General features: G+C 37.9%; 1 protein-coding gene across 4 annotated transcripts in view; it reads left to right on the top strand.

Annotated features, from left to right (window-relative positions):
- Positions 1 to 10724, top strand: part of PPP3CA (protein phosphatase 3 catalytic subunit alpha) — a 363115-nt gene that overhangs the window by 237086 nt on the left and 115305 nt on the right. The window contains exon 1 of one of the 4 annotated variants that reach the window (XM_023734724.1): positions 14 to 883. The exons of the other annotated variants lie outside the window; for them this stretch is intronic. The gene's annotated coding sequence lies outside the window, so the exon portion shown is untranslated. Of the gene's footprint in view, positions 1 to 13; positions 884 to 10724 lie in introns of those variants that run through there. 4 annotated transcript variants of the gene reach the window in all.

Below are 10724 nucleotides of genomic sequence, written 5' to 3'. Positions count from 1 at the left end.
TGGATCTGATGGCACGCATACCATCTGAAGTAACAGACATGCCCAGGCACCAGGCTCCTTGGAACCATATAAACTACTATCAAAATCCAAACAGGTGGCAGTCCAGCTGTTTACTTGTTAGCTCTAAAATATGTATGCTAATTTGTTTGGGAATTCAGTCAACAAAACTGCTTAGTGAAGAGAATATCAAGAGATTTATGTCTCTAAAAAAATCTTCTATTTGCTAGTATAAAAAAATAAATCTTGGGAATGTTTCTTTCCATGATATCTGAAATTACTGTGTTGAGAAAGATAAATTAGCTTTCATGATCAAGACATTTAATAAATTAATAATCAGCCTACCTGTGGCAGCTTAGTTAAATGTTTAGAAATTTTACATGAAAAGATCATATTGAGGAACTATAAAATGTCAAATTATAAATGGGAATAGTTATCTTGTAATAGTTATTAAAAACTATACATTTATTTAATTTAAAGAGTCAGGTAATTCATAAGTCATATTCATCTACTCTAACTCATATTTTTATTTCATATCTAGCTCAAAGGGAACAGTTTTTCTAGCTGTGTTTTAAAAATTCTTTAAGGCTTGATCTTTTTGATATCATGAAGTGATTTAACTCTTAATGTATTTCAATAATGATGCTGCTTTTCATGTATCCTGGAAGAAAGATCTTTTGTTTATATTTGGATGAGACAGTTGATATAACATTTTGAGAAGAGATTATTACCTGTGATATGGCCAAAACCAGTGAAATAACTTGATTTTGACTATTTCTGGCAGACTATGGATGTTAACAGGAGATGCCAAGTTACTTCATTTACTAGATTTTGGAAATGTCTGTCTGCCCTCGTAATGATTAGAGACTTGTCATAATCTGGAAAGGTAATTCAGTTAATTTTAATTAATTTTCTAGGTTTTTTTTTTTAATGATAAATGCTAACTATTTTACAATATAGTCTGATATTAGCCACAGAGGGGGGAAAAAGTAGCATAATTAATGGATGTATGATTTGAATTTGCAAATTTCTTCGTGTGAATGTGTATTTATATAGGCTGAGGATAAAATATGGGAGAGTACTGAGGATAAAAAGTGTCAATTGTAGCAAATGGATTGAGTGCATTACACTTTTAAAAGAATAACTCTTGGAGAGAATACAGATTGGTCTGATTTCAAGTAGCAAAGGTAATAATATCTGTGAATTACCTGTATGCCAACATACTTGGATTATATTTCAATGGACTCAGCTTTTTCTCCTCAGTGTAATAGGAACTCTGTGTCTTTTTTTAGTTAGTGGCCTTTGATATTCTCAGATAAAAGGCCTCCTTCTGAATTCTTTGATCATATACTACAGCAAGTCAGCAAACTTTTCACTCATGGCATGTTTGAAAAAATTACTCATATTCTTAGAATTTGTTTTGAAGTATTTAGTAATTCAGTGACATGTTCTACAGAGTTTAAAGGAAATTAAGCCAGAATTTAATTTCATGCTCTAAAGAAGAATTGAATAAGTGGGAAATTCTTGGCCAGAATGGAAAATCCCTGAGCTATAAATCCAGCATCTTATCAATTTTTATTAAATGTAACGTAGTGACAATGCGTTTAACAACAGAGAGTCCTATGGGAATAGCCTGGACTTTGGAGACAAAGAAATTTGTGTTCAAGCCCAGCTCTACCACTTAATAGCTATGTGCCCTCCACCAGTTATTATTTAACACCCAAGCAGAGTTAACCCAGTTAGCTTCCGTATACGTTTCTCTAGAGTTCACCTGAGAGATCTGGTTTAGAGATACCACTATGAAGTTATCATTATATAAACAGCGGTAAAATCACGAAAATGGATGAGATTACTAAGGGAGAGTGAGCAGAGGGGTAATGACAGAACTGAACATAATGCCTGCATTTCAGGAACAATCAAAGGAAGAGGCACCACACAGAAGATTGAGACATTATGGCTAGAGAAATAAGTGGAAAACCAAGACAGGATAGTGTTAATGGAAGCTGAGGAGAGAACTCAAGAATGCCTGCTGAGTGTGACAGTTTGAAGCCAACTCAGCGGCACCTAACAACAACAACTGTATCCATAGAGCTGCCATAGAGTGGCCTGGGGACAAAGCCATTCTTTCACAGAGACTTGGTAGTGATTAGGGGCTGAAGAAGGGAAGACCCTCATGGTAGGCCACTATTTCAGGTAGCTTAACTGAGATGAAATATTTGGCTGTAACTAGAGGGGATTACAGGGATAAGGGAAGGCTTTTTGACAGTGGAAGAGACTTGAGCGTTTATAGGCAAAATGAAAGAAACTAGTAGAAAAGGAGGAGTCAGAAATACCAGAGAGGGAGAAGAAATCAATGATGGACACGATCCTTGAGAAAATAGGAAAGAGAACACTGACGAGCCAGTTGGCTTTGGATAAGAGTAAAGACCTGAGACTAGATGGAAAGAAGAAAGCATGAGTGAAGATGGAAAGGGTGAGGTAGGGAGTTGCTGTTGTGTTGTTATTAGGTGCTGCCAAGTCAGTTCTGACACATAGCATATGCACAACAGAATGAAGCACTACCCAGTCCTGTGGCATGCTCAGTCGTTGCTAAGTTTGAGCCCATTGTTGCAGCCACTGTGTCAGTCCATCTCATCGAGGGTCTTTCTCTTTTCCGCCGACCCTCTACTTTACCAAGCATGATGTCTTTCTCCAGGGACTGGTCCCTCCTGAAAACATGTCCGAAGTACGTGAGACAGAGTCTCGCCAACCTCGCTTCCAAGAAACGCACTGGCTGTACTTCTTCCAAGACAGACTTGTTTGTTCTTCTGGCAGTCCATGGTGTATTCAATATTCTTCGCCAACACCATAATTCAAAGGCTTCTATTCTTCTTCTGACTTCCTTATTCATTGTCCAGTTTTCACGTGCATATGAGGTGATTGAAAATATCATGGCTTGGGTCAGGCGTACCTTAGTCCTCAAAGTGACATCTTTGCTTTTCAACACCTTAAACAGGTCTTTTGCAGCAGAGAGGTAGGGAGTAGAGTCAGAAAACAGAGAATGTGGTTCCTAGCTCACTTTCTCTCTTTTCTTGTGAGGTAGAAATTGAATTATATGCTGACAGTGAAGGCACAGGGGACTCAAAAAACATGGAGATAGTATAGAAACCTCCTGAAAGGGTGGCTGGGAAAGAGAGGTGTAGTGAGATTAGTGTCAGGGCCAAGGCATATAGTCAGGAAATCTTGCGCAGCCCAGCTCCAGGGAATGCCATGAAACTATTGTGTATCGTGGCAGCCCCCAAGTGTTAAGTATTATCAAGATACTTAGATCTGTGGAATTCTCAGCTACCTTTCAGTAGAATAAACTGAGCAAACACTTTTAAGAAGATCTTTTATAATACATTCAGGTAAGGGAATGTATTGAAAACAAGCTTAGAAAAATAGATTCTAGAAGACAATTTCTAAGCTTGTTTCCAATGCATTCCCTTACCTGAATGCATTATAAAAGTTCTTCTTAAAGCTGTTTGCTTAGCTTTTTTTAAAAAAAGGAGGAAGATTTTGAAGATTGGAGGAGGTTATGTATATAGAGTGATTTGTGTGGTGTTGGCCCCATAATGAACATTCAATGAATGATTGATCTGATTATCACTATTATTGTTGTTATGATTATTCATTCTGAAATGAGTCTATAATGTGTAATTGGAGATAGCTGACTTTCTCCTTTTTAATGTCATGAATGTTCCGATGACATCACTCCTTTCCTGTCACTTCCAATTCACTAACGAGCTCCCCCTTGTAATTCCAAATTGGGTATGGAGTAGTGGTTATCCTAACAGTTTCCTCATGCCTTCTGGACATGAAATTGACAGCAAATCCAATTTAGTATTTATCAGATGCTTTACTTCTAGACAGATGTATTCAGGTATGTGAAGCCTCCCATTTCTAGTGTATTTTGCTTCTCTGCTAGATTTTGGATCAGTGTTTTCAGTGTGTATCCATTTTTTTTATCTGACCAGATAATTTAGTCAACTACAATACTTGTATTTTTCTTTTTCCTTATTTTAACCTTGTTTCCTTAAAATGCATGATGTTTGATGCTTTTTCATACCCTCCTCTGTTGGCATTCTAATGTTGAGTATCATGGTACCACAACTAGGAGAAATTAATAAGATTGTATATACTACTTTGTGTTATAACTGGAAAGTTCAGCCTTTGTATCACCCATCCTTTACATTAATGCATTCATTCACTAAACATTTTGAGCTAGTCACTGATCAGTCTTTGAGATACAGCAGTGAACAAAACAAAGTCCTTGTTCTCATGAAGCTGTGTTCTAATAGGGAAACATTAACTTATAGCCCTGGTGGCACAACAGTTTAAGCACTTGGCTGCTTACAAAAGGTTGACAGTTCAAATCCACCCAGCAACTTTACAGGAGAAAGACCTGGCAGTCTGCTTCTGTAAAGATTTTAGCCTAGAAAACCCTATGGGGAAGTACTGTTCTGTCACATGGAGTCACTACGAGTCAAAAATCAACTGGATGGCCCCCTACAACAACATATGAGGTTATAACAAGTGCCATGAAGAAGACCAAAAATGGGTGACAGATGGAAAGTGTTAGGTAGGAAATGTAAGCTGGGAGATTAGGAAGGCCTCCCTGAGGAGATGACATTTCAACAGGGTACTGAATAAAGTGAGGGGAGAGCAAAACACATGTTTGGGGAAGGAATTCTCTAGGCAGAGGGATAGCAAGTGCAAAGGCCCTGAGGTAGGAGTTGGTCTGGTGTCCTTAGGAAAGCAAGGCCAGCATGACTGAATCAAAGGTAGTGACCAGGAGAGAGGGAAGCAGAAGTTAGAGAGGGAGCCAGGGGGCCAGAACATTTAGGGCCTCAGGTTTTATTCCAGTTGAAATAGGACACAGCTGGAGGATATTGAGCAGAGAAGTAAAATGTTGGTTTTTGATATCCTGAGATTGTATTTCTGGCTGAATCATGAGCAACTAATCACAATTACTCACTATTTCGTGAAAATGTACAGCTAGGGAATGGTGTCTCATAGACAGTTGTCATGGACTGAGTTGTGTCCCCCCAAAATATCTGTCAACTTGGCTCAGTCATAATTCCCAGTATTGTATGATTGTCTACCATTTTATCATCTGATGTGATTTCCCTCTGTGTTGTAAATACTATCACTGTGATGTAATAAGATGGATTAGTGGCAGTTATATTGATGAGGTCTGCAAGATTAGATACTGTCTTAAGATAGTCTTTTCTGAGATATAAAAGAGAGAAGTGAGCAGAGAGGCAGGGGGACCTCATACCACCAAGAAAGAAGAACCGGGAGTAGAGCATATCCTTTGGACCTGAGGTTCCTGTGCTGAGATGCTCGCAGACCAAGGGAAGACTGATGAGAAAGACCTTCCGCCAGAGCCGAAAGAGAGAGAAAGCCTTCTCCTGGAGCTGATGTCCTGAATTTGGACTTGTAGCCTACTAGACTATGAGAGAATAAATTTCTCTTTGTTAAAGCCATCCACTTGTGGCATTTCTGTTATAGCAGCACTAGATGACTAAGACAACAGTTTTATCCTCAAATCTCTAAGCCTGTTTTTGTTTACCTATATGGATAGAATACTAGAAACAGATAATTTTGTTTCTGTTAAATCTAATCATGTATTTAATAGAAATATGTGTCTGTGGATAGAGAGATAGCCAGACTCATGACACCATTCCTTAACTGGAATACTGTTCCCACTACAAACAATCTGCATGATAATCCTGGCATTGTTTCTTTTTGTCTGTGATAAAGTGCTTATGACCTGGTCACAGATACTTCGACTTTTACCAAAATGACCCTAAAAAAAAGAACAAACTTGAATTTTTTTCTTCCCAAATGAAAATATAAGTGAGAGCACATTTTTTCATGTTGTTCTGAATCACATAGTTAATGCATCTTATCCAGAGAAGATAGCGGTAGAAAAGAAAAGAGGAAATTGTCCTCAGTGACTAATCTGTCCATTGCTGTCGAGGCAATTCTGACTTATAGCCACCCTATAGAACAGAGTAGAACTGCCTTATAGGCTTTCCAAGGCTGTAATTTTTACAGAAGCAGACCGCCATATGTTTCTTCCACAGAGCTGTTGGTGGGTTTGAACTGCCAACCTTTCAGTTAGCAGCTGAGTGCTTGACTATTGCACCACCAGGGCTCCTTCAGTGCCTATAGTGCATGATTAATTTTCTAAGTACCATGGAGGAGAGCTGTTCAAGTCCATCAGCAATTACCTTTCATTAGCGGTGACAGTATATTTGCATAGGTCATATATTTGTTTGCTGAGATCTACATCCTGAAAGGACAGTATTTGGGAAATGAGAATATTATTAAATCATTAGTGCTGAATTTTGCACTCACAACTCAGCATGGATGTACACTGAAATCTAATTTGAAAAGTAAATTGTAAAGGGAAATATAGCATGAGTTCTGATTTACTGAAGACAAGTGAACATTTTGTAATCTTCAGCAAACAGAATGAGTTTGGACAATTGCCGTTTTAAAAACTGCTCTCTGAATAAACAAACATATTTGGAATGGGGAATTCTTACTCTATTTATTCCTTTTAGCCAGAAAACTGTTAGTAAAATACAGTCACCCTTCATATCCATGGGTTCTGCATCCACGGATTCAGCCAACCACGGATTGAAAATATTCGGGAAAAAAAGACAGTTCCAAAAAGCAAAACTTGAATTTGCTGCTCAAGGAGCACTACACTGAATCCACGCAAATGAAGTGATATGTAGGCATCCCCTGCTGTAGCCTCCCACCATTTCATAGATCCTCAGTCTCTCTCCAGCACTCATTATTTGAACATTGTTTGCCTCGCGTCCTGTCATTATTTGCTAAACAAGATGGTATAACAACTATTTACATAGCGTTTACTTTGTATTAAATATTATAACTTATCTAGAAATGATTTAAAGTATTGGGGAGGACGTGTATAGGTTATACGCAAACACTACACCATTTTATATAAGGTACTTGAGCATCTGCGGAATTTGGTATCCAGGGGGGCAAGGGCGTCCTGGAACCAATCCCCCTCTAATACTGAAGAACAACTGTATAAAATTACTATGCGAAATATGTGAGAAAAGCAGCGCAAAAGACATAATTTGTGATAAAATCCTGGAATTATATAGTAATTCCATTCTGTGAGAAGACTTAAAAATACCATAAGAGGAAATGAAGTTTTAAAGACTTAGAGAATTAATTTTATTGTCCTAATTACTTAAGCATACCTTTTCAAATCGTAGTAGTTTTTGGAACAGATTTAAACTCAAAGCCAGTAGAAAACAGAATTAATTTCCTCAGAACTCTTAATTTTATTTATTCGGTAGTTATAGGATAAAAACAATCAAACAAACAAAATAAACCCATTTTGGGTAGAGTATCCATTCTTCTTTGTAAAAATACCAGAACTCTATTGAGGTTCACTCTTTTCTGATTCATACCTAAAGCACTGTTTCTACATTTGGCATATTGTTTTTAGGGATCAAACAAAATATTACTGAGCTTCTACAATATACAAATGCAAGGCATATTGTCTTTGCCCTCTAGTTGCCTGCATCAAATTTGGGAGCAGGGACATTACTGTACAAGGAATTAAAAGAACCCTGGGCCTGACCCTGTCACTAACCACCAAATCACTAAGTCAACTTTAATCTGAGATTTAGTTTCCACTTTTATAAAATAGAAACAAGAAAACTTGGACTGCTTGTATCAACTAGAATACTTAGAATGTTAACTATTTTATTCAGTAAAATAGTTTATGTGAAAGTTTTCTAAAAAGTATTGTTCATTTGTAAAACTTAACCTTGTAAAGATACATATTGTACTAGGTTGGATAGTGACTTCCCCCTAAAATTCATGTCCTTCTTGTAACCTCACAGTGTGACGTTATTTGAAAATAGGATCGATGCAGATGTAATTAGTTAAGATGAGGTCATATAGGATGGAGCAGGTTGGGCTCTTACTCCAATCTGACTGATAAATTTTTAAGCAAAGAGACACACAGACATACAGGGAAGACAGCCATGTGAAGATGGAGGCAGAAAATGGAGTTATGTTGCCACAAGCCAAGGAACACAAGGGCTACCAGAGTTGGAAGAGGCAAGAAAGGATCCTCTCACGGAGGTTTCAGAGGCAACATGGCCCTGCCAACACCTTGATTTTGGTGTCCGGAATTATGAGAGAATCAATTTCTATTGTTTTAGCCACCCAGTTTGTAGTACTTTGTTACAGCAACCTGAAGAAACTAACACACATGTGTATGTAAACTTATAAGTAACCGTATATGGTTACATATGTATTTATTACTAATTCAGAGTGAGTAGCAGAAAGAGTAAGCCCAGTAAGATTTCAGACAAGTGAGAGTGCAGAAGGGAGTACTTTTGTTACAGTAATAGGCACCATTTATATATGTTTACTATGTCTCAGACAGTGTGCTTGGTGATTTAAATATAATACCAAAACCAAAAGACCAAACCCAATGCCGTGGAGTCAGTTCCAACTCATAGCGACCCCATAGGGTTTCCAAGACTGTAAATCTCTACAGAAGCAGACTGCCACATCTTTCTTCTGTGGAGCCGCTGGTGGTTTCAAGCTGCTGACCTTTCGGTTAGCGGTCTATGGCTTTAATCACTGCGCCACCAGGGCTCCTTAAATATGATACAGTATCACAGAGTAAGCAGATGAGTAGATGTCTTATTCCCATTTTAGAGATGAGAACTCTGAAGTCCATTGGGGTTTAGTTACTTGTCCAAAAATGATGCACTTAATAGTAGCAAAGCCGAGATTTGAATCAGCTCTAACAGAAGCTAGAGCCCACACATACCTCATCACAACAACCCCAACTGTTTCTTCAAAGAGATCGGCTGGAGGCAAGGCTGGAGAGGTAGGATAGAACCAGACTCTAGTGAGAACAAAGGAGACAACAGTGCCAGGGTGGGAAATTTTCAATTTTATCATTTAGGCAAAAGGCAACCATTGATTATTCCTACCCGGAAAATAACATGGTAAAAACAATGCTTTAGGAAGATTAGTGAGATCTCAACTTTACAGAAGTGGAAAGAAAATTACTCATTTATTAATGACCAATTTTTTATAATGCAGATTAATGAAGACAAAGTCCTTGCTGGTTTGAAGTTTTTATTGTTTTGTTTGGTGGAAGGAGTTTGATCCCTCCACCCCCGCTTTGAGGACTGACAGCTGTGAGTTATAATGAGCTTCCCAAATGTTTACATGCCTACTCTCAGCCCATGGAGAATAGTAAATTGGTCTCTTTCTCATGACACATTTAAATCAGGAGAAGTTGGGGGAGGAGGTCAGTGCTCCATACACCAATTAAAACAAGTGTGGGATGATGAGCCTCTGAGAAGAATACCATTGCAACAGTGAATAGAAAAAATAGCACACAGACGGCAACCTAGACCAGAGACAGTGTGACTCAGAGCTTCCAGAGGACTTCAGCCTACTCCTGCTTTGGGAAGAGCTAGCCTTTGGCTTGGGTGGGTGGTGAAGTGAGGGTGGCATTGCGGTGGTTCACAGAGAACTGTAGAAATGACAGGACTTCCAACGAACGGCACACCTGGATGAGATGGGAGCTGTTTATGTGCTTTCTCATGCCAGCTGGGCATGATGCCTGGCAACGACAAACCTTTCTTAATCCACAGAGACAGCCAGCTTTGTGATTCTTTATTTAATAGATTCTTTTAGTTGTAATTAAAGGCATGGTCTCAGTCGGATCCCCCCACCAGCCCTTCATTGTGCCTTTTTAATTGCTTTGGATTGAAAGAATCATAGGTTCAGAAAGTAATTTAATAGTCTTCTATTCTAGACAATACTAGAAATCTCCTCTGGAGTATGTCTGCCAACATCTACCCTATTGAACAAATATTTATTAAATCCCTCTTTTTATAGAAATACAGGGGCACATATTAAGATGGACACTTCCGTTACATTCTAAGAAAAACCACAGTACAGTCATCAAACAATACCATATGTCACCAGTTCTAAGATACGTTTTTTTTTTAATATATATATATTTTCTCTTAAATGTGCCTGTGTCTCACAATCACTAGCAGTCAAACAATAGTCATGATTTAGCTGTCATTGCCTACTCAGGCACAGACTTGGTCATAGCTGTTCATATTCTTGTCTAAGTTATGTGCATGTTGGAACCACATGTGTTGAGTTTAATTGCTATCTATACTATCTTCAAAGTTATTGTGTTATTATTCAGCATTGAAACTAAATGTTATTGTGCAGAAAGGCAAAGAAACAGGGCAGTGATATTTCTTTAACATTTAAAGATAAATTTAACATTAGAAAAGAAAATACTTATTCATGGAGGACTCTACAATTTCCTATTTTCTTACAAGGCAAAAACCAAATGCTTTACAGGATCTGAAAAATAAAGAGTCCCATAAGCCAATGAAACCATTACATTTTCTGACCCAACATACAAAAAAAGATTGCCTATCATACACCAAGCAAGAAAGTCCAGCAGTGAAATCCTGGTTACAATACTTGAGAACACTTTTAAAAAACACAGTACCATAAACACTTTGATAGCATAGATAATCTTTGGTGAAAAACATCAATGACTGATGTGAAAAATGATTCTGATAAGCCAAAGTCAATAGGAAGAAGATTTAGGAACATATTAACCAATAGGCATTTTGCTTGTATTTTCTTTTTGA

Source organism: Trichechus manatus, unplaced genomic scaffold (assembly GCF_000243295.1).
Source record: "Trichechus manatus latirostris isolate Lorelei unplaced genomic scaffold, TriManLat1.0 scaffold00071, whole genome shotgun sequence".
Taxonomy (NCBI): Eukaryota; Metazoa; Chordata; class Mammalia; order Sirenia; family Trichechidae; genus Trichechus; species Trichechus manatus.
This window is presented reverse-complemented; position numbering and strand designations above follow the sequence as displayed.